Source organism: Gracilinanus agilis, chromosome 1, assembly GCF_016433145.1.
Source record: "Gracilinanus agilis isolate LMUSP501 chromosome 1, AgileGrace, whole genome shotgun sequence".
Lineage (NCBI taxonomy): Eukaryota > Metazoa > Chordata > Mammalia > Didelphimorphia > Didelphidae > Gracilinanus > Gracilinanus agilis.
The window spans coordinates 176,742,436-176,765,466 of NC_058130.1; positions in this window are offsets into that span (position 1 = coordinate 176,742,436).

The following is a 23,031-nucleotide window of genomic DNA, read 5'->3' on the forward strand; positions in this document are numbered from 1 at the left end:
AATCAATAATCTTCTTATATATAGTTTGCAGTTATTGTCTTTTTGTATTCTTTACAGCTTATTCTTCTAGTTCTTTCAGGGCCTAGTTAAGCTTCAGTTGGCCTTTGTAGGCCTCAGTTGGCAGCTACACAGAGGAAAAAATAGTTTTTCTTTCTCTTCTCAGTTGCTTTCTTTCACATACTTATTCCCAAAACTCCAATTTTTTCTCCTCTTTCAACTGCCACTCAGTTTCCCACAGTTTTCCAGAGAACAAGATCCAATCAGCCTCTCAGAGTAAAACCTCACTCCAGGAATGACTAACAGCTGGAAACCAACAACCTCTCAGGGTCCTCAGAATTCCCTTCCAGGAACTTTCCCCAAGATTCCATCTGGGCCTTAAAGGTACTTCTCAGCATTCTTCTCCTGTCCTTAGCTACTAAGAGCCAAACTAACCCAAATACTTATTTAATCCCAATAGTTTGGGCTTCAAATTTTCTGTTTAGGACTGGTCTTACATCAGAAATGCTTGGAAATCTTCTATTTTGTTGAATAACCATTTTTTCCCCTGAAAGAATATATTCAGTTTTGTTGAATAGGTGATTCTGGGATATAAATCTGGATCTTTTGCCTTTTGAAATATCATATTTAATGCTTTAATGTGGAAGCTACTAAGTCCTAACTATAGCACCATGGTATCTGAATTATTTCTTACTTGTTGCTTTTAATATTTTCTCCTTGACTTGGCAGGGAGTGTCTCTTATATTTCGTGATTATATCCCTGGGACTTGTCATTTGAATATTTTTTTGGGAGTTGATCTTTGGATTCTTTCAATTTCTATTTTACTCTCTTGTTCAAGACTATCTGGGCAGTTTTCTTTGATAATTTCTTTTATTACGATGTCCAGGCTTTTTTTTTTCTTCATGGTTTTCAGGTAGTCCAGGAATTCTTAAATTGCCTCTCCTGGATCTATTTTTCAAGTCCATTGTTTTTTTCAATGAGATATTTCCCATTTTATTCCATTTTTTCCATTCTTTTGATTTTGTTTAATTGTTCTTCCTTGAAGCTACCTTTAGCCTTATTTCTGGGTTTCTTTAAGTTTCAGTTCTTCCAAGATGGTATGATGGTAGCTCTTAGAGCCACCTCTCACTCCTTTTTCAATTGCTCCCTGAGACTGCTGATGGCTCAAATTATAGGCTCAGTTTTAGGTCTCACTCTGGGCTTGATCAAGTCAGGCACACCCCACACTGTGGACTGCCCTACCCTGAGCTTTGGCAGGGGCCAGCCATGCTCCCATAAGCCATCAACCTAGAGACTGCCCCTGCCAGAGATGAGGGGCCCAGTTCTGAGTCTACTGACTGCCATAATCTGGGATTTAGGTCCTCACCACAAGTCTAGGCTGGGACTCCTGGCCTTGCTCTGGGCCCATACATATCAGGCATATCACAGAGAGTTCCTGGAATTCTGGACCTCACCACAAGTTTACCTGGAACTTTAAGGGGTGCTTATTGGTTGGACTATTGTTGGCCCAGGCAGGGTCTCATTATCTGAATGTTGGCTTAGGTTTATGTTCAGAACCCGGAACAGTAGATGTGGGGTGGGGTGGGGGGGCCTTGCTGTTGTCCTGCTCCTTACTCCTTGCTGTAGCCTCCTGCTGGCTGTGCTCCCCTTTTACCCCAGGGCCCCAGATGATCTCTGCCTACTTATAAATTGTTTTCTTCATGAAAGTTGCTTCACTCTGTCTCCTTGTTGGTTCTTTTACTCCTGTATTTGTTTTATTGTGTTCTTTTAAGATTTGTTGGAATGTATTCTCATGGTAATTTCAAGTTCCCTGCTTTTACTCTGCCATCTTGACTCTCCCTCCTGAATGGGATCTCCCAAATTTATAAAAATAAGAACCATTCCTCAACTGATAAATGGTTTAAGGATGTGAATAGGCAATTCTGAAGGGAAGAAGCCTGGGTTATCTATTGTTATATAAAAAAATGTGGAAATAACGAAGAAATGAGAAATCAGAATATTTCGAAGAGATATGGATAGTGTTGGATGAATTGATGCAGAATGAAGTAAGCCCAACAAGAGAAACAATTAATACAATAATACAAATATCATAAAAATGAATAACTTTGAAAATGTGTATGAACTGGTGACGAATGAAACGAACAGTATCAATATAACAATTTATCCAAAAACAATGACACTATTAAGAACTTTGAAAGTTATAAGAACTATGATCAATACAATAATTACCCATGATTCTGGAGACCTTTTTATAGTTGTCCTCTTCTTAGAGGTTATGAAATTGTTTTGCAGAATAAGACATACATTACTTTAGACATTTCCAGCATGAAGATTTATTTTGTTCAACTATGTATATTGACTACAAATTATGCTGGGGGGAGGATTGGAAGGAAAGAAAATAAGTGCCTGTTAATTAATTTTTTTTAAGTATTTGCACTGTGATGGAGCTCCAGAACAAAAGTGGAGTCATTTCTTTTGAATGGTTATATCCTCCAGATGCTCTTATTCCAAATGATATTGTGCTGATTGTATCAAGCCCCAGAATTTGTTGTACCTGCTGCAAGAGTTCTGTAATCATTCAAAAGAATTTGGCTTGTCCATCCATCGAGTGTATGAAGAATGTCTATCACCAAGATTTCAATATGCATTCAGACATACTCCCTCTGTATCTGGTCTAATTTTAAAATCCCTGAAAAAAAATCACATCTCTAGGCCATTTACTAAAAATTGGTTAGCTGAGTTTTCCAACTGTTCACTCTCTATAAAATTGTTTTAAGAGAATAAGATTTGTTACTTTTGTTCTCTGAGGACAACCATATGAATGAGAGCTGCCTCAAAAACATTTAATACCTCCCCGTCCCCCAAAAGTAAGTCAGTAAGGTAGAAGCATGCAAATACCCACTTGAGAATATAATGAAGGACTCCTTGTGGTGGAAAGTGAGATGGCCTTGGGAATCTTGACAGTATTCATGGGGAATCATTTATCTCTCCATTTATCAGGTGGACGGGAGGAGGATGGGGCTAGGTAATAATAACAGGGAGGCAAGAGGGAAGTGTTCATTTTCTCCTTTGCTTCTGAGAAGGTATACATATGCATTGACAGCTAATGCTCCTTAGCTTAACTAAGTTAACTGTGTAAAGATCTTTAATGTTAAATAAGGGACTGAACCTGAAATTTCAGAGAATGCATATGGCAGGGCATAACTGGTTGCAGCACAAATTTCAATACCTCTGAAGCATCAGTGTTCTGACTGCCGCAGGTTCTGCAGTCAAGTGCTTGGCGGGGAGCTCACCTCCCAAATGAGCACCTTGTGGAAGGAGGGAATCCACAGAGGCCCCAGGCAAGAGGCCCTTGCTGCTCATTTTATTTTTGGTTTGTTTGATGTAGACATCCAGCCAGTGGGGACTTAGTATTTTTCAAAGAGAACTTGAGGGCAATTAGTTAAGGCTGCAAAGCTAATATCAGTTTGCATTTCTTTTCTAAGCACGGTCAACAAAGCTTCCTGTGTAGTTTAAATTGCACAAGGTTATGTAAGCACAGTTGTTAAATGAAAGCCCTTCTGTGTGTTTGCAGGGATATGGGTTGATCCATTCAGGAGTTTCTGCCTTGGAAACTCCATCAACACTTACATGAGGCTTAAGGATGTCAGGGAACAGCAGCACTGTCCATTTCTGGCATGGGACCAGAGGAAGAACATTGGAATCCACCAATGGGAGCAAAGATCTGTCTTTCCATCAGTCTTCTAGGAAGAGAACTAGGCAATTGCAGAGAGCCCAGAGAGGAACACAGTCAGATTTTGAGGCAGTAACAACTCAGTGCTTTCCTACTCTGGAGAGAGAGAGGTGTTGAGGGAGGAGAACAAGAACCAGCCCTTTCTCTCCCAGATCAGCCAAGCTTGTAATTAAGAAATACATGCCTTGGACAATGTAAAATCAGACGTGAGGAATTAAAAATAATACCTCTGTACCCGATATAATCTAACCATAACTTATAAGAAGGGAGTATAGCTAGCTACCTCAAAGTAGATTTTAAATAAAGTTTTCTTCCCTCTTGGGAAAGAAATTAAGCTAACTAGAATAGGATTCTACTTAAGTATCTTAAGTGAAGAATGTGATTAATGATCATTAACCAATCCTCTCCCCCACACTCCAAGTAGCAAGATGGTTATTTATATTTTGGGGGGGCTGAGTGGGATTAATTTATCTTCATTTCCTTTACATTTAAAATCAGTATCAATGGAAGGAATGTCTTCTGTCATAGATCCATTGAAATATCCATTCAGTGATAATTCTCTAGCATAAAATAAAAGCTTCCAGTTTTTCCATGCCTTCTTTCATATTTAGAGTTTTCCAAAGGTGTATAGCCATTGTTTTCATTGATTTAACTACATTGTGATCATAGGCATGCTTGGGATATTCTGTGGAAGCAGCATAATATAGAAATAGATCTGAAATCAGAATATCTGGGTTTAAATACCACCTCTGCTATTTGCTACCTATGTAACAACTTTTCTGGACCTCAGTTTCCTCATTTGTAAAGTGAAGGAAGTGGACTAGACAGCCTCAAAGATTTCTTTTCACTTTGACTCTCTGATCATATGTTAATACCTGTACTAGGATATGTCAGCAAAACTGGTCCATACCTTATATACGTCTACGGTTGGGATACATTGTTTTTCCTCAAGTAGACAGACCCTGTCTTCCTTTTTAAAACAAAGAGGAAGGCATAGAAATGGGAGGTCCTGGGTTGAAATATGACCTCAGTGAATTCCTAGCTGTGTGACCCTGAGCAAGTTACTTAACCTCCATTGCCTAGCTCTTACTGCTCTTCTGCCTTGGGACCAATACAGAGTATTGATTCTAAGATGGAATGTAAAAAAAATATAGGTTCATAGATATAAAATTGGAAAGAACTTTGTAAGTCATCTAGGCCAACTGCCATATTTTATAAATGAGAAATCTAAGATCCAGGGAAGGTATTTCCCCCCCACCCCACCCCAAATCACCCAAGAAGTAAGTTACTTCAGGGACAGAACTTGAACCTTGGCCCTTTAACTCAAGATTTAGAGGGGGTGTCTTTCTCGCTTCTCTGTGTCCTATTCACCACAAATGCTCTATGAATACTCCAAGAGGCATACTTTTTAGACTTAAACATGCCCCATGAATATACTTCTTCTGAATGACTCAGAATGAATGAATGACCTGGAATGACTTCCCTCCCTCTACCTTAACACTAATCAACAGGGTAAAGATGCAGATAAAAACAACCACTCTTAAAGGCTCAAAACACTATAAAACCAGCCCTTAGAAAATTTGTTGAGTTGCAAATTACATCTTTGATCCCTAGACTATCCTTTTGGAAGTTCTCCCCACCTAGGTACTGGTATTTTTGTTCTCCCTCCCTAAACTTTTATCAAGCAATCCATCTATCCACCAGAAAGAATTTGTTACATTTTGATTATATTCCAGGGACAGCTAAATGGCAAAGAGGGTTGAGTGCCAGTCTTGGAGTTAGGAAAACTCATCTTCATGGGTTCAAATCTGGCCTCAGATACTTACTAGCTCTGTGACCTTGGGTAAGTCACTTAACCTTCTTTGCCTCAGTTTCCTCATCTGTAAAATGATCTTGAGAAGGAAATTGCAACAGCAAATTATATTTCAGCTACTTTGATATGCATTGGCTATAGAAGGAAGGTCCATTTGGTGGAAGAAATAATATAATATATAAGAAAATATAAACTACAAAGTAAATGGAAATTTATTTTGTATTTAATTACATCAAATTTATTTATTTGTTTATTTATTTATATTTGATTGGGGGAACTCGAAACTGGGTGAATTATGAAAGGCCTCATATTGGATGTTAAAGAGAACTTTGAGAAATGCCAGAGATTCTAAGAGAAGTGGTGAGCAGGGAAGAACATACATCTATGGAGTGGGGAGGATGAAGAAGGCAACCTTATTTAAAAGTTCAAAGGTTGGAAATTCAGTTTTGTGTACAAAGAACAATAAGCCAGTCAGTTGGGGTAGAACACAGAGTAAGTGAAAAGTAATAATATGATATTTTCCTAGAAATGAAGATTCAGGTTGTATAGAATTTTTAAAATGCTAAATAGAAGAGTTCATATTTTTATTAGAAGCAGCAGGGAGCTATTAGAATATTTGAGCTGCATAGAGAATATAGCTTTGGAAGCTGTGTAGAAGAGAATGGAATGGAATGGGGACACAATATAGTTCAGTTAAAAGGTTATTGCAATGTGTGAGTACAGGCCTATAGGTCTGAATCATGAAAACATGTTTTTAAATTTTTTATTCCCACTGATATAAATAAATAACTTCAAATTTTACCTTTCACAGAGGTGCCTGCATTTGAAAAGAGATAAAAATTAGAGGTTAAAGATGGATTATTGTTATTATTTTAATTCTGAACCTAATAAAACCTCAGGAATTCAATCTTACCTACATAGAAAGCACACTGATGTTGATGGGATGGCAGATGTTGGTCAAGCAGAAGCTCTGGAGCTGGTGCAAACCATGTTTTACTGGTTCAAAATAGCAATGATTACTTTTAATATCTGTGCAGGCTTATTTCAAGGGAAAGAGCTACTACATGGGGATACTTTCTGTGAGAATAAATGCAACAGGAAAACTTTGGAGCTAAGTTCATAGACTTCTTGACTCTTGAATGGGATAAGAAGCATTTAAGCACCTGCCTGGTTGATGATGGGCTATTTGTCCTGGTATGAATAGTCCCACCCAGTCAGGAATAAGACAGCTTCTATAGCAGATGAGGTGTGAGAAAAAAAGTGTTTTTCAATATATGGACCAGGAGCCATCTTGATCTGGGTTGAGATTTAGAAAGCAGACTTCTCAAAAAGATGCTTGATTTGGCTAGAATAAAAAGTTTAGGCTAATAACATACCATACTCAAGAAGTCTCAGTCACACTATTTTAATACCACACTTCTGAGCATACTAGGGATCCTGTATCATAAGTAGAAAAAGGACTCAGGAGCATCATCTCACTTCCTTTTCTAGCACAGGTATATAAGGCTGCCAAGAATGATATCACTGACTTTACTCCATAACTGCTCATGTTTGTGCAAGAGTCACAGTGATTTACTCATCTGTACTTTGAAATCTTAGAATAGGGGGAAGATGTAGAAACTTACACCTATTACAATAATTGAAGAGATCTCTCTGTCTGGATAGAGGTGGTAGGGAGCTAAAATAAAAACTAGTCTTTTCCTACCTGATATTCCATCTATATTGACTCCATAGAAAGAGGAAGAGGATCTAGCAATGACAATGAGTCACTGAAGAAGTGCCAGGACCCTCCAGCCAATGACCAAGCAAACATACAATCTTATGGGATAGTAGATAAGGTTGTTAAGTATAACAAGCCCTTAAAAAGTCTATCTGTCTGTCTATCTATCTATCTATCTATCTATCTATCTATCTATCTATCTATCTATCTACTTTTCATATAGTCCTAGGCAGAATCACACTAAAGGAATATTATTATGTACCTTGTATGGAACCTGAATATGTGTAGTTATATGCCATGAGTTTGCATTTGACATTTGTATTCTAACCCACATATCATGTGTTCAGATTTTAAGGTCGATTAGATCATAGATCTAGAAATGGAAGCCAATTCATCTGTCCAACATATTTATTTTTCAGATAAGGGATTTGAGGTATAGGGGGCTCAATGACCTTCCAAAAGTCACCCAGATAAAAACAAAACAAAACAAAAATGATTAGAGGTGGAATTTGAATTCAGACCATCAGGTTTAGGAAAGAGGGTATCTAGTCCAACACATTGATTTTTAAAGTATTTTATTTTCTCAATTAAACGTAATAACAAATTTCAATATACATTATAAGATCCAAATCATCTCCTTCCCTCCTTCTCACACTCTCATTTTAAAGATGAAGAAACTAAGGCCCAAAGAGGTTTCTACATCCTATACATATGAACCCATTGTAATTTATGTAGTCAATCTTTTTTAATGAGAAGGGAAAGCAGAGAAGTTGATCTCTGGGTAGCTCCCTTCTCTATCTTTCTTGTCCAGAAAGGAAGATGTTTGTAGTGTATTCAAAGGAGTAGAGAATACATTTTCTGATCAATAACTAAGCAATCAACAAACATCTATCTCTATATATCTATTTATCTATCTGCATATTTAAATTTTCAGTTCTAAATTCTCTCCCTCCACCCCTTCCTATACCCATTGAGAAGGCAAGAAATATGATACTCATTATACATATAAATTCATTCAAAAATATTTTCACATCAACCATGTGAAAAAGGCACAAAAATAAAGTAAAAACATATGTTTTCTTCTGTACTTGGGATTCTTCAGTTTTTTCTCTGCAGGTGGATAGCTTTTTTCATCATAATTTCTTTGGAATTATGGAACATTATATTAGTCAGAGTAGCTAAGTTTTTTGCAATTGGTTATTATTACAATATTGCTTTTACTATATATAATATTCTCCTAATTCTGTTCACTTTGCCTCAGTTCATTCAAGTTTTAACAGGTTTTGTTCTGACACAATTACCCTTCATCATGTCTTATAATACAATCATATTCTATCACATTTATATACTACAATTTGTTTAGTCATTCCTCAATTGATGGGCATCAATTCAGCCTCTAATTCTTTGCCACCATGAAGAGTTGCTATAAGTATTTTTCGTACAGATGAGTTCTTTTTCTTTAATTTCTTTGGGATACAGACCTAGTAGAGGTACTGCTGGTTCAGTTTTATAGTCCCCTAGGCATAGTTCCTATTGTTCTCCAGAATGGTTGGATCAGTTCACAGTTCCACCAACAGTGCATTAATATAATTATATATATATATATATATATAAATGTATATATTTTTAACCCTGTACCTTCCATCTTAGAATTAGTACTGTGTATTGGTTCCAAGGCAAAAGAGTGATATGGGCTAGGCAATGGGGGTTAAGTGACTTACCCAGGGTCACACAACTAAGAAGTGTCTGGGGTCAAATTTGAACCCAGGATCTCCTGTCTTTAGGTCTGGCTTTCAATTCATTGAGTTACCTAGCTGCCTCATAATGTAATTGTTTTTGCGCATCATCTCCAATATTTGTCCTTTCCTTTTCTGTCATTTCTCTGGGTGTGGGGTGGTACCTTACAGTTTCAAGAAGTATCTATTAAGGGCCAGTTAATGTGATAAATATTGGGAATACAAGAATAAAGAGTAAAAACTAATATATACACACATATATACATATGTATATATTTTTATATACTAAGTACTAAGCAATTAAATGTAATACTTACTTTGGGAGGAAGAGCATTAGCAATGAGGGAGATAAAGAAAGATTTCCTGTAGAAGGAGAATTTCACATTCTCAGTCTTCTCTTGAAGAGTCAGAAAAGCTCTTCTTAACTGTGATTAAAGGAGGTATCATCTCCATCGTCCTCTTGGGGAGATAGGCAGAGAAGAAATTTAGCTGCTGAAAATGGAGCCAGCAGAGGCTGAGTGAACGATGTAAAAAGGGAAGTTCTAGATGGAAAAGGAATGACAGACTAGGCATAGACTGGACCCTTCATGAAAATATTTAGTCCCAGGTCCTACTCAAAAGCCCTCTATTGCTGCAGAAAGAGAAAAGGAAGCCACATTTTTATTACTGGAGTTGGAGGTTTAGAGTTTCCCAAACTATTCTGGGATGTGTGATAATTTTTTTCTTTGCCTTATTATTTCAGCTTAATTAAATATTTTGCTATTCTAATATTACCAATGTTTGATAGCTGTTAACATGGTGAGCAATTTGTTGTCTAGACCTGACAACTTCAGAAGTTCAGTTTTTCCCTGCTCCCCTCCCCTAATGAGGTAGAAATAAAACAAGCCATGTGAGGTGAAAAACCATGAAAATCCCCATGATTTGAATCCAAATCTATGTGGGTCTAGAGTGGGTAGGACTCACAGGCTCTATTAATATGAAAATTCCTTTCTTTTTTCCTCATTGGTACACAAAAGCTCAGGTAACATGGCAAGCAGAGGAGTTTTCACACAGATTTCTGACTCTATTTCTCTGTCTCTGTCTCTGTCTCTCATCAGGATTCTCCTATGAACAATTGCTTCTGCCCTTTGCTCTTCCTGCGCTGTTTGCAGCTTAGTAGGGATTAATATGATTTGCTCTGATGGGCTCCTATTACTAACTTGCTGGAGAAGCTGAAGCAGAGGGGAGCTGGGGCTTCAGGAGTACAAAGTGCTATTATTATTATTTCCACTGGGAATGGCAGAATGGTGCTCGTTCCAGCACCATTTGTAAAATATCAGCTCACAGTGATTAGTCCTTGTAACTGCTATTGCTCCTCTGTGACATAGCTGTCAAAAGCAGAGCTGGTGAGTCACACTGAGCCTCCAGAGTCATTTAATCGGGCCCTCAGAAGCTGTTCTCTGGATCTGGGCTGCCACAAAGTCATCCAGGCTTTTCAGAGCTTTTGTTCTTGGGCTGCTCACCTTTGTGCTTCCTAAGATACTGACTTAGTGGGGATGGAGAGGGTGTTTCCCCAAAGGAACAAAGACCACCAGGACTAGCCTTGGGGCAGGCAGATGAGAAAGAGATAGGATACTTTAAAAGTATAATGATAAGGATCATCTGTAGGAAAATCTAAAATCCTTCAACACCTAACACAGTAGTGAACCACAGCAGAGGCTCATATTTTTTTTTCCTGGTTAATCAATTGATGGAAATATCCTTAACTATTTGAAAAAAAGAGAATATAAGTTATTGGGAGTGTGTGGGCAGGGTGTTGACCATGACCAATTCAAGGTACTAGAGGGAAAGGTTAATAATAAAAATGATTCCTTTGTGGGGGTGACGGGAAATAGCAAAGGAGGAAAAGTTGCTGATTCATTAGAAATAACCCACTTGCAAAAAGTTCTATTCTTGGAAACTGGAAAATCTGAGTGATCAATCACAATTCTGAGAAAGGTTTAATATTAAAAATATTATTATTAAAACAGCATGAAAATTCAAAATGAAATTGCTTAGTTACCGTTATTCCTTTCAACAACACACAGTCCTTTCACTCAGAATAAGATCAAAATGTTAATGCCATATAAAGGTCAGAGGTCTGGAAAAAATAATCAAATGGAACTTTTGTCAACATGATATTGACATGGTATGTGGTAAAAGAGAAACACGTTAAAAATGCTCCCTAGTCAAAATACTATCATATTCAAAGTATAAAAGAGGTATGCAGACTCCTATTTTTTGCTATTTCATCAAGTGGTTATTTGACTTACTTCTAGTTCATTTAGGTTTGTGTAAAACATATTCTACCTTCATCTAGCCCCCACCACAAGAAATAACCCCATTTTTTATCCAACTGCTAAAAACAATTTCAATTTCATGCCAAAATAAAAGCCAAACAATTTAATTCTATTGGAGAAACCATGGAAACATCAAGAAATATCAGAAACAGGTAGTACAAAATGCAGCAGACCAATTACCTCTTAAAATCTCTTCCCAAAGCAAGAGCTTCCAACTGACACTGAAGTGACTGGAATGCTAAGAATACAGAATCCCTCAATCAAGCTGGTATTTCACATTAATTCTTGGATGATGGGAACCAGATAAGGTGTATTTATTTACCACAGACATGGGTCGGAAACACCATGTCTACAACCTGGGTCACTGGTGTTGATATCCTGGGGGTCTTTCAGCCACTGCGTAATTGGGTTCAGTGTCAGTTACTTTACATTGGTTAAATCAGACAAGGATGATATTTCATCTGATCCAGAAAATCATGGATAAAAGAGAAATCATTAACCACTTAACCAAAGCCAGGGAGGAGGTTATGGATTAGACACAGAGTTGCAGCCATGTTTTTCTCTCTCTTACCTTTTCTGCCTTCTTGTCAGCTTGGTTTTGGTTGATCAATTCAATCCTGGCCACTTAAGTACCGAGGATACCAGAAAGACAGGGCAAATAAGGCTAGATCAGAGGCGAGGACCTGGTAAAATGCACTTAAAGTAATACTTGTTCTACTTTAGGGGAGGGAGGAATGTAGAGAAAAGGAAAAATAAAACTGACAAAACTTAGATAGGTGAAAAAAATATAATGTAGTAGAAAAGGCAGGGACCAGGCAGCACAGAACTTGGCTTCTATTCTAGGCTCTTCAATGATTAACATATGGCTTTGTGTGAATCACCTATCTTCTTGGGCCTCGGTTTCATCATCTGTAAAATGAGAGAGTTGAACTAGATGATTTCTAAAGTCCTTTGCAGGTCTCTGTCTATGATCCTATGTGTATAAATACTGAATTGATTCTAACCTTAAGGCAAAACACTTTACATTATAGTCTTTTTTGAGTCCTTTTGCTGGCTATAATTGGGTCTGACCATTCATGGTTGTTGCAGTCAGAAGAAACATTAAAAGTCTATTAAGTATGTGGTAATCTTGGTTTAACTGGGTGCCAGAGATAAGTTCTTATTTGAAAAGTATGGCCAGATCCACAGATTTACTATAACCTGAGGGGACACATTCATCTTTTATCTCCATGGTTCCCAATCACCACTCTATAGGCCAGTAATATAGAAACTATATTTTGTTTGTTTAAAACTGTTATCAAAAATTCTTACCTTAAAACAGAAATTAAAGACAACTAGAAACAAGCCTAACTCTCCCTTTTCATCCTTTTACTTTTATCTAGGGCTTTTTCTTTTTTCTTTTTTTTAAATTTATTTATTTGTTTGTTTTTACATTATAATACCCAGTTAACTCCCTCCTTCCTTCTCTTCCCCTAATTAGAGAAGGCCTCATTTGACCAAAAAAAAGGTATATGTAAAACTATGTTTTATTTCTATTTATCAGTTCTTTTTCTGAAGGTGGACACAGATAAGTCATCTTTCAAACAATATTTCTGTTGCTACATGTAATTTTTCTAGATTTTGCTCACTTCATTCTTCATAATTTCAAGTAGTTTTTTTCCATATTTTTTCCAAATTAACATATTCGTCATTCATCATAGGTACAGTAGCATTCCATCACAATCATATGCCACAATTTATCAAGCCATTCCCCAGTTGATGGGCATTCAATTCCTAGGTCTTTGCCATCACAAAAAGAACTGCTACAAATATTTTAGAACATATAGATTCTTTTCCTTTTCCCCTGATCACTTTAGGAAATAAACCTAATAATGCATTGCTGGGTCAAAAGGTATGTACACTTTTATAACTCCTTGAGCATAATTCCAGATTGTTCTCCAAAATGGTTGAATCAATTCACATTTCCTCCAACAGTGAAATAGAGTACCGATTTTCTGCATCCCTTCTAACCTTTGTCATTTTGCTATATATAGCTATATAAAACATGCTCTAAATCATTAATGATTAGAGAAATACAAATTGAAACAACTCTGAGATAACATCTCACAACTATTAGATTGACTAAAATGATAAAAGGGCAAAATAGGTGAGAATGTAATTCTATTTAACAAATATTTTTAAAGCATCATAAGCAAATTACCTTACTAGACACTTGGAGAGATGCAAAATTCACATAAGGCATAATCTATGGAACTTGCATTCTGGCAGTACTTTCAATGTGATCATGTTTTTCTTTTATGATTCTCCTCTGAGGGACAACAATTGACATCTGGTGAAACAAAAAGACATGCTTAAGAAAAGAAAGGAGAGGGAGAGGAAGATGCAGAATCTTTCTGGTTTGTGCCCATGGCTAGTTTTCTGAGAAGAAAAAAATTTAGAAGGTATCATCTTTCATTCTAATCTACTCATTCATTCAGTAAACATTTGTTTATTAAGGGCTTTTTCTGTGCCAGCCACTGTGTTAGGTACCAAGGGCACAAAGACAAAAATGGAACTGATCTCAGTGCCTTTAATCTCAAGGTGCTTATGCTGGGGAATGGGGGTGAGGTGAGGTACAAAAACAAGCTATAGGTACACAGACAATTATATGCAAAGTAAATATAACATAAATATAAATATAATATTGGGGTAGGGCAGGGATGAGCACCTAGGAGATAGGTTTTATAAGAAGATAGAAATTAAATGAACCTTAAAGGAAGTCAAGGACTGATCAAAGGTGAGGAAAGAATGATTTCTAGGCATGGAGGAAGAGAGGAGATGGAATGTTTTGTATGATGGACAGCAAGGAGGCTAGTTTGACTGCCCAAGTTAATTAGATATCTATCCTGCTAAGTCCAGGGATCAGCAATGAGGGTTAGGTGACATGTCCAGGGTCACACAGTTGGGTAATAACTGAGACCCTATTTGAACCTAGGACTTCCCATCTCTGAGCCTGGCTCTTCATTCAACAAGCCACCTTACTGCCTCCCCTGAGACCATATTTGAACTCAAGTCTTCCTGCCTTAAGTCTCAGGCTCTATCCACTGCATCATCTAGCTTCCTCAAGAGATAAGTGGCTAATGCCCTTTTTATTGCTTCTGGAAACAGTTGCTACTTTTCATAATAATAATAACACTTAACATTTATATAGCACTTATATGTCAGGCACTGTGCTAAGCACTTTACAAACATAATCTTATTTGTTCTTTACAACAACCCTGCAAGTGAGGTGCTAGTATTATTTCCATTTTACCGAGAAGGGAACAGGCTAATAGGTTAAGTGGTGTGCCCAGGGTCCCAAAGCTAGTAAATAACTGAGGCCTGATTTAAACTCAGGTCTGATTCAAACTTCCTGACTCCAGACCTAGCTCACCATCTGAGCTTCGCTTGTTCTGCCTCTCTGATTTCAATAGCACCTTCAGCTAGCTACTGGTTATCCTTTTCCACTCTCTTACCTCTACCTCAAAGCACCCTCCAAATGGAGGAATCTAATTAGACTGTGTCGGTATCACTTTAAAAATGAAGGCCACCTCATTCACTGGTATGGCTTCTGTAGATTCAATTCAATTACCATGTTCAACACGTAAAATAAGAGAAAATAGATATCATTGCTTCCTTTTCTGGGAGGCTATTTGCATGCAGACTAGCTCCAGGCTGATAAGGTCCATTTTATTATTGAAGACATCAGAGGATAAACATGCCACAGATGGAAGACACTGAATGTAGATGCCTCTAGTCCATTTTCTTGTATTGAAAAGAAATGTAATTGAGTATCATTTGGGAAAGGGATGAGAAGGTAAAGGAATACTTAAAATGAGACCTGAGCATAGCTCAAAACCTGGGCAGAGAGAAGGAAAAGAATCAAAGAAGAAATAGGGGAATGAACAAAGTAGTGAATCTTGTAGAATATAAACACTTTGAGGGCTATAATATTTAATTTTTGTCTTTGTTTCCCTTGAGCCTTGTACCATGTAGTCATTTACTTCCTATCTTTTGAATTGAATTAAGCTGTTGAATTATTCTTGGCCTTTTTTGTTTGTTTGTTTGTTTCAATTCCCAGCCTGAAGTAGGTTCCCTGCCTATATCTCTGATTTTTGCTTTTGACTTACCTAGATTTCTCATTAATTTCACTTCCATCCCAAGTCATCTGAAGAAATTTCTCCACTATTTTCAAACCTTATGCTTGAGTCTACCCATGTTCAGAATATCCTGCTTCATTAATTTACCTAACTAATGCTATTTTAGATTAATAACAATAGCTAATATATATGTAGAGTCTAGGAGCTTAGGAAATTTATTGGCTATATTTGCCTGAGAAAGGAAGGGATGTAAATAAAATGATTTTAGGTAGAAGTCTCATTTATTACTTCATTTTTATTCTTGACTTCTCCACATATTTTTCCCTTGCATGACGTATGTAGATGATGGGTGGTGGGATGGGATAATTTGCTGAAGAAACCAAGGTACCAAAGATCCATACAACACTTTGCTATTTCTTTGGCAGAGTCCCTTAATATGAGGGAAGGGATGGTGAGAAAAGATTGGTAATCAGAGTTTGATGAGAGTATTAAGGAATTTTCTAACTCTAAGTCAGATAGATGTTTGGAACAAGAATGTGGATCCTGCTGCCAATAGTATTTAAGTTCAAAAGTGACTAAATACCTCTCGGCTCTAATTAGCTGGCTAGTTGTTCTGTGTTCCATAAGAGTTTGGCAATTGTAGAGGATAAGATTCTGGCATCTGTCAGACATCTTTCCTCGTAGAGAGAAACATAGAACCAAGTGCGAAGCTGTTTCAATAAATGGGATAAAGCATGCAGGATCTATGTGGGGTGGGGGAGAAAAAAAGAGAGGTGTGTGTGTGTGTGTGTGTGTGTGTGTGTGTGTGTGTGTGTGTGTGAAAGAGAGAGAGAGAGAGAGAGAGAGAGAGAGAGAGAGAGAGAGAGAGAGAGAGAGAGAAAAGAAGGAGGAGGAGAGGGAGAGGGAGAGAAGGGAGAGGGAAAGAGAAGGAAAGGAGGGAGAAGGAGAGGGAGAGGGAGAGGGAAAGAAGGGAAAGAGAGAAGGAGAGAGAGAGGGAGAGGGAGAGAGGGAGAACAGGGAGAACAGGGAGAACAGGGAAAGGAGGGAGAGGTAGATGTGTCTCCTTTCACAAGAAAGAAATGACATCTCAACAAAGTATTTAAGCTGAAGCCTAGTAGGGAGCAATAGAGAGATCCAACTAAAGTGTAGTTAGTAAAGATCCAGTTGAACACTCTGTGAAGGGGAAAACAAATCTAAATGAAAGAAACTCACTGATATGATCCCTAAACAACATTATACCATTAGAGGTTTGAATTGCTCTACATGAGTGTACTCTGGCTACACTTATTCTTTAAATGTATTCCTCAACACTAGTATTACATAGATATGTCTTCTTTGCCCATTGATGATTTATGAAATTCTGGGAGTAAAAGGCCAGGGTTTAAGGAAGTTTGATTGCTACCTTTCTTAATATGCTATTTAATTATATGCTTTGTATTGAAATAATCCAACAAGTTAATCAATAAATAAAATATCTATGATTAGTCCAGACACTGTCTTAGATAATGGAGCTACAAAGACACAAATGACAATGGTCCATGTCACCAAGAAACTAATAGTCCACTGAGAGGAAACATTATTGAGCATATGTAAAGATTTAACAAATACAAAGTAATTTCAGGTTGAGATGGAGCCTCCAGTAGCTGGAGGAACAAGGGAAGACCCTGCATTTAAAGTGGTATTTGAACTGAGCTTTGAAGGAGGTATAGAATAGGAGATGGGGACAAGGGCATGGATTCTGTCTGTGTTGAGACTATGAGATGGAATGTCATATGTAAGATTGCAACAAAAAATTCAAAGTGTTGATGCATGCACAAAGGAGAATAAGGTGTAATAAGCCTGGAAAGGTCAGTAAAAGTCAAATTTCAAAGGGGTTTAAATGCCAGAGCAGTTTGTATTTGTTCCTAAAAGCAATAGAGAACCATTAGAGCTTTTTGAACAGGAAATGACATTCTCAGACCTATTTTGGGGGACTAGCAGTTCTGCAGTTGTGTTGAGGATGGATTTGAAAAGGGAGAGACTAGGAGACCAATTAGAAAGCTATTAGAGCAATTAGGGCCCTGTCAGATTTTTTTGTTATAAAGATTTTTTTCCCAATTTGTTGTTTCCCTTCTGATTTTGGCTACATTGTTTTTGTTTGTACAAAAGCTATTTAGTTTGATATAATCAAAATCATTTATTTTTCATTTTGTAATTTTCTCTAACTCTTGCTTGGTTTTAAAATCTTTCCTTTCCCAGAGATCTGACAAGTAAATTATTCTATGTTCACTTAACTTATTTATAGTTTCCCTCTTTATATTCAAGTCATTCACCCATTCTGAATTTATCTTGGTGTAGGGTGTGAGATGTTGATCTAAACCTAACCTCCCCCATATTGTTTTCCAAATTTCCCAGCAGTTTTTGTCAAATAGTGGATTTTTGTCCCAAAAGTTGGGCTCTTTGGGTTAATCATACACTGTCTTGATGACGTCACTTACTCCAAGTCTATTCCTCTGATTCTCCCTTCTATTTCTTAGCCAGTACCATATTGTTTTGATGACTGCTGCTTTATAGTATAGTTTACTATCTGGTACAGCTAGGCTACCTTCCTTCACATTTTTTTTCATTTCCTTTGATATTCTTGATCTTTTGTTATTCCAAATGAACTTTGTTATAGTTTTTTTCTAATTCAGTAAAAAAGTTTTTTGCTAGTTTGATAGGTATGGTACTAAATAAGTAAATTAATTTGGGTAGAATGGTCATTTTTATTATGTTAGCTCATCCTACCCATGAGAAATCAATGTTTTTAAAATTCTTTAGATCTAGTTTTAATTCTTTGGAAAGTGTTTTGTTGTTATTTTTGTATAATTCCTGTGTTTGTTTTGGTAGATAGGTTCCTAAGTATTTTATATTGGGCAGGGTGATTTTAAATGTTGTTTCTCTTTCTACCTCTTGCTGCTGTGATGTGTTGGAAATATATAGAAATGCTGATGATTTATGTGCATTTATTTTGTATCCTGCAACTTTGCTAAAGTTGTTGATTATTTCTACAAGCTTCTTAGTTGATTCTCTAGGATTTTTTAAGTAGACCATCATTATCATCTCCAAAGAGTGATAGCTTAGTCTCCTCATTGCCTATTTTGATACCTTCAATTTCTTTTTCTTCTCTAATTGCTACTGCTAGTGTTTCTAGTACAATGTTAAATAATAGAGGTGATAATGGGCATCCTTGTTTCACTCCTGATCTTATTGGGAAGGCTTCTAATTTATCCCCAAACCAATTGTATAAAAAATCAAGCCATTCCCCAATTAATAAATGGGCAAGAGACATGAATAGGCAATTTTCAGATAAAGAAATCAAAAGTATCAATAAGCACATGAGAAAGGGTTCTAGATCTCTAATAATTAAAGAAATGCAAATCAAAACAACTCTGAGGTATCACCTCACACCTATCAGATAGGCTAAAATGAAAGAAGGGGAGAGTAATGAATACTGGAGGGGATGTGGCAAAACTGGGACAATAATGCATTACTGGTGGAGTTGTGAACTGATCCAACCATTCTGGCTGGCAATTTGGAACTATGCTCAAAGGGCTATAAAAGAATGCCTGCCCTTTGATCCAGCCATACCATTGTTGGGTCTGTACCCCAAAGAGATCATAGATAAACATATTTATAGCTGCACTTTTTGGGGTGGCAAAAACTGGAAAAGGAGGGTATGTCCTTTGGTTGATAGTTAGGAAGACCTGAATTCATATCCCATATCCTGTATCAGACTCTTACTAGCTGTGTGAACCTGAATGTCCCTTAAACTTTCATTTCCCTCAGTTTCCTCATCTGTAAAAATGTGTAATAGAGCCTACCTCCCAGAATTATTGTGAAGATTAAGTGAGATAGTGTTTGTAAAGCATTTTGCAAGAATTAAAGTATTTTATAAATGTTTGCCCAGATAAAGAGAAAACTGAGGCACAAAAAGTCTGAGTATAATAATCAGAAAGACCAGAAGTTACCAAACAAAAAGCTAATGTTTCCTCAGTGACTAAAGACACATCTTACAATCAGAACAGTATTTTTTAATACTGTTTGGTTCTTATGTAAGTTCCAGTGATGCAAACTAAAATTACTGTGAATCTAAGCCTTGAGAACTTAGTTAACAGTAGTTAATGTTTTGGTTAATAGAATTCTTAACTATTAATCAATAATTAGTCTTCAATCTCATGTTAGTTGTTAGCAAATGATTCAGGAAGGTCTAAGAGAATGAAAGTTAAGAAAAGACCATCAGAAGGTGGCTAGGTGACTCATTGGATAGAAAGCCAGGCCTGGAGACAGGAGGTTTGGGTTCGATTGTGGCTCAGATGCTTCCTCACTTCTTAGTTGTATGACTTTGGTCAAGTCACTTAACCCCAATAGTCTACCCCTTACTACTCTCCTGTCTTAGAACCAATACTTAGTAATGATTTTAAGACAGAAGGTAAAAGTTATTTTTTTAAAGATCAGATTTTACAATTAAGAGATTATTAGAAGAGGCAGATAGGTAGAAGGAGAACCAGGTCTGGAGTTAGGAAGTTTGGGGTTCAAATCTCGGCTCAGACACTTCCTAACTATGCAATTCTGGGCAAATCAACAACCCCAAATGTCTAGCCCTTATTGTTCTTGGACCTTGGAACACCCATACTTAGTTTTAATTCTAAGGCAGAAGATGAGGGTTTAAAAACAAAAAAGAAAAAAAGAAAAAAGAAAAAAAGAGATTATTAAAAACTGGAGACCTAACTCTGTCCTCTGTAGTAAGATAGTAAATGCATAAATGGAGCTTTGTGAATTAAGACTTTGAGTGAAAAGGGACCCGCAGCATTCTTAAACTTAAAATAATTGTTCAAGGGGTGGAGGGGACATATATGAGAGGAGCTGACCCAAATACTGCATTTATGTGTTGCTTTGCATGCAGTATCTCATTTGATTCTTATAACAACCTCTTGAGGTAAGTGCAACAGCTATTATAATTCCCATTTTACAGATGAGGAAAATAAGACTAAGGGAAGATAAATGATTTGCCCATCATGATAGAATTATTATATGTCAGAGTTGATATTCAAACTTTTTCATCCTTTTTTTAGTCATGTCCAACTGTTTATGACCTCATTTGAGGTTTTATTATAGAAATAATAAGATGGTTTGCTATTTCCTTCTCCAGCTCATTTTACAGATGAGGAAATAAAGGGGACAGGGTAAAGTGACTTGCCCAGGATCACACAGCTAAGTGAGTATCTGAGGAGATATTTGAACTCAGGAAGACCAAGCTTGGCACTCTATCCACTGCACCACCTAGCTGCCCCAGGATTTGAACTTAGATCTTTTTCATACCATTTATTTCCCATGACTCCACTCTGTCTCTGACAACTATTTTATGTATAAAGTGGAAAGTCTGACAACAAATGCTTACTGAGGCAGAACTCTGTACTAGATGCTGCCTGGGGATACAAAAGAAATAACATCCTCTCTGACCTCCTACTTTATTATAAGACACAGAGACAATGACAAAAGAGAGGGGGGAGAAAACAGCAAAAAATCATCTCACAGTGAGTAACACAGTAGATGCACTACTGCCTGGTGCCGATAGCACTTCAGTCAACTTATATTAAAATAATTGATCAAGTTTGTATAATAAACTGCTTGAATATACAGAGATAACGGCTACCTATAGTTCACTGCATAATTTAGAACCTCCAAAGGCAACTATGGGTAAATCTTTGGAGAATATTACTGTACTTCTTCAAACAAATCATTAGGGCCGGAAGTAAGCAAGGAGAGATGGAAGAACTTAGAGCAATTTAAAGCATATTTTGATACCTTTTCAAGTATGAGGCAATCATAACTCAACCACTGATGCTCTCAAGGGGACATTGTATTAGCACCTTATCATCTTTTATCCCAGAAAAATGCATTCTCAACATTTAACCCAGGTAGATTCCTTAAATTAATAAGCAACTTGAACTGTCATCAATTACAAAATGGTTTGGAATGGGCATCAAATGAGCTCATGCATTTACTCATCCCTGACATTTATTAAAGGACATAGTCCTAGTCAGAAAAAAGCGTAGCAGCATTTTGACTTTAAAAAATTACAGAAGGGGCAGCTAGGTGGCTCATTGGATTGAAACATAGACCAGGAGATGAGAGGTCCTGGGTGGAAAGCTGGCTTCAAATACTTACTTCCTAGCTATATGACCCTGGACAAACCACTTAACCCCCATTGCCTAGTACTTGCCATTCTTCTGCCTTACAACCAATACACAGTATTGATTCTAAGTTGGAAGCTAAGGATTTTTTAAAAATCACAGAAATAGTAAAAATCAGAAAATCCTAAATAAGGTGGAAGCCCATTTCCTCAGAAGCGCCCTTATCTAGTCTATGATCCTCTTCAATTCCTTACCCCAACCCTTGACCAAGCTATACATTCAGTAGAAATGGTTACCCTGAGCAGGAGTTTGCTCTATCCACTTGGATACAGAACCAGGTTGGAAGACGCAGGAACAAGCCTGACATACTGTGGTTTTATGATCCTAGAGCAAGTCACTTAATTTCTCAATAACAAAGATAACTGCCTTAGACTATACATTGAAGAGTAGATGCTGATCAGCATTGGTACAGGATATTTTCTTAGGAGGAGTTACCCTTTCCATTGAAGTTACAGGTTTGCTTAAAAAATGGTTTCTACAAACCCATTCTCTATTTTGGCAGACTATAGAGCTGCAGGTGGCAATAGGCAGAGTTTGGAAAGTTACACTTAAAATAAATCTGAAAATGTGAAAGACTAGATTTAATCCAATTTGGCTCCTGCAGGGTAATAAAACTCAAACTACCATTTAAACAAACTTATAGCCAAGAAAGAGATAGAAGCCAGCACTGTAAAAATGAGCATTCCTTCCAGATGTCCCATGGAAGGATGATCTTACATTTCCAGATGTTCAAATGATTTTCCCTTTGGAAGACCTGTTTCTTTGCTATCCAAGAGATTCCTGTGCAATTTTTTAGAGTATTAGGATTAAGGGTCACAAACATAAAATAAAGTTGGAAGGGATCTTAATGGTCAGTCAGTACAATTTTTTTAGTGTAGTGGATAGAGCACTAGGCCCAAGTCAGGAAGGCCTCAGTTCAAATCCATCCTCATACACTAGTTCTTTGACCCTGGGCAAGTCACAATCTCAGTCTGCCTCAATTTCCTTAACTTTAAAGTAGGGATAATAATAGCACTTACCTTTTGGGGTTGTTTGGAGCCTCAAGCGATATAATATTTTGAAAGTACTTAGCATAGTGCTTAGAACATAGTAGGTGCTTAATAAATTCATGTTTTCTTGCTTCTATAAAAATCTTAGGTAGGAAACCATCTTAGTAATGGGGAAATCCAAAGATGACCTATTTCAGTGCTAGATGGCTTTTATTTTTTCAAAATAAATCAAAACATATCTCCTTATGACTTCCAATCATTTGCCCTAACTCAATTCAACTCAACAAAAAATTTTAAACACTAAATGTATTTAAGATTTTGAGTTAAAGTGTTGGGTTTTGCTAGCTTCTGGGAGTTATACACAAATGTTCAAATAACTCTGTTATATCAC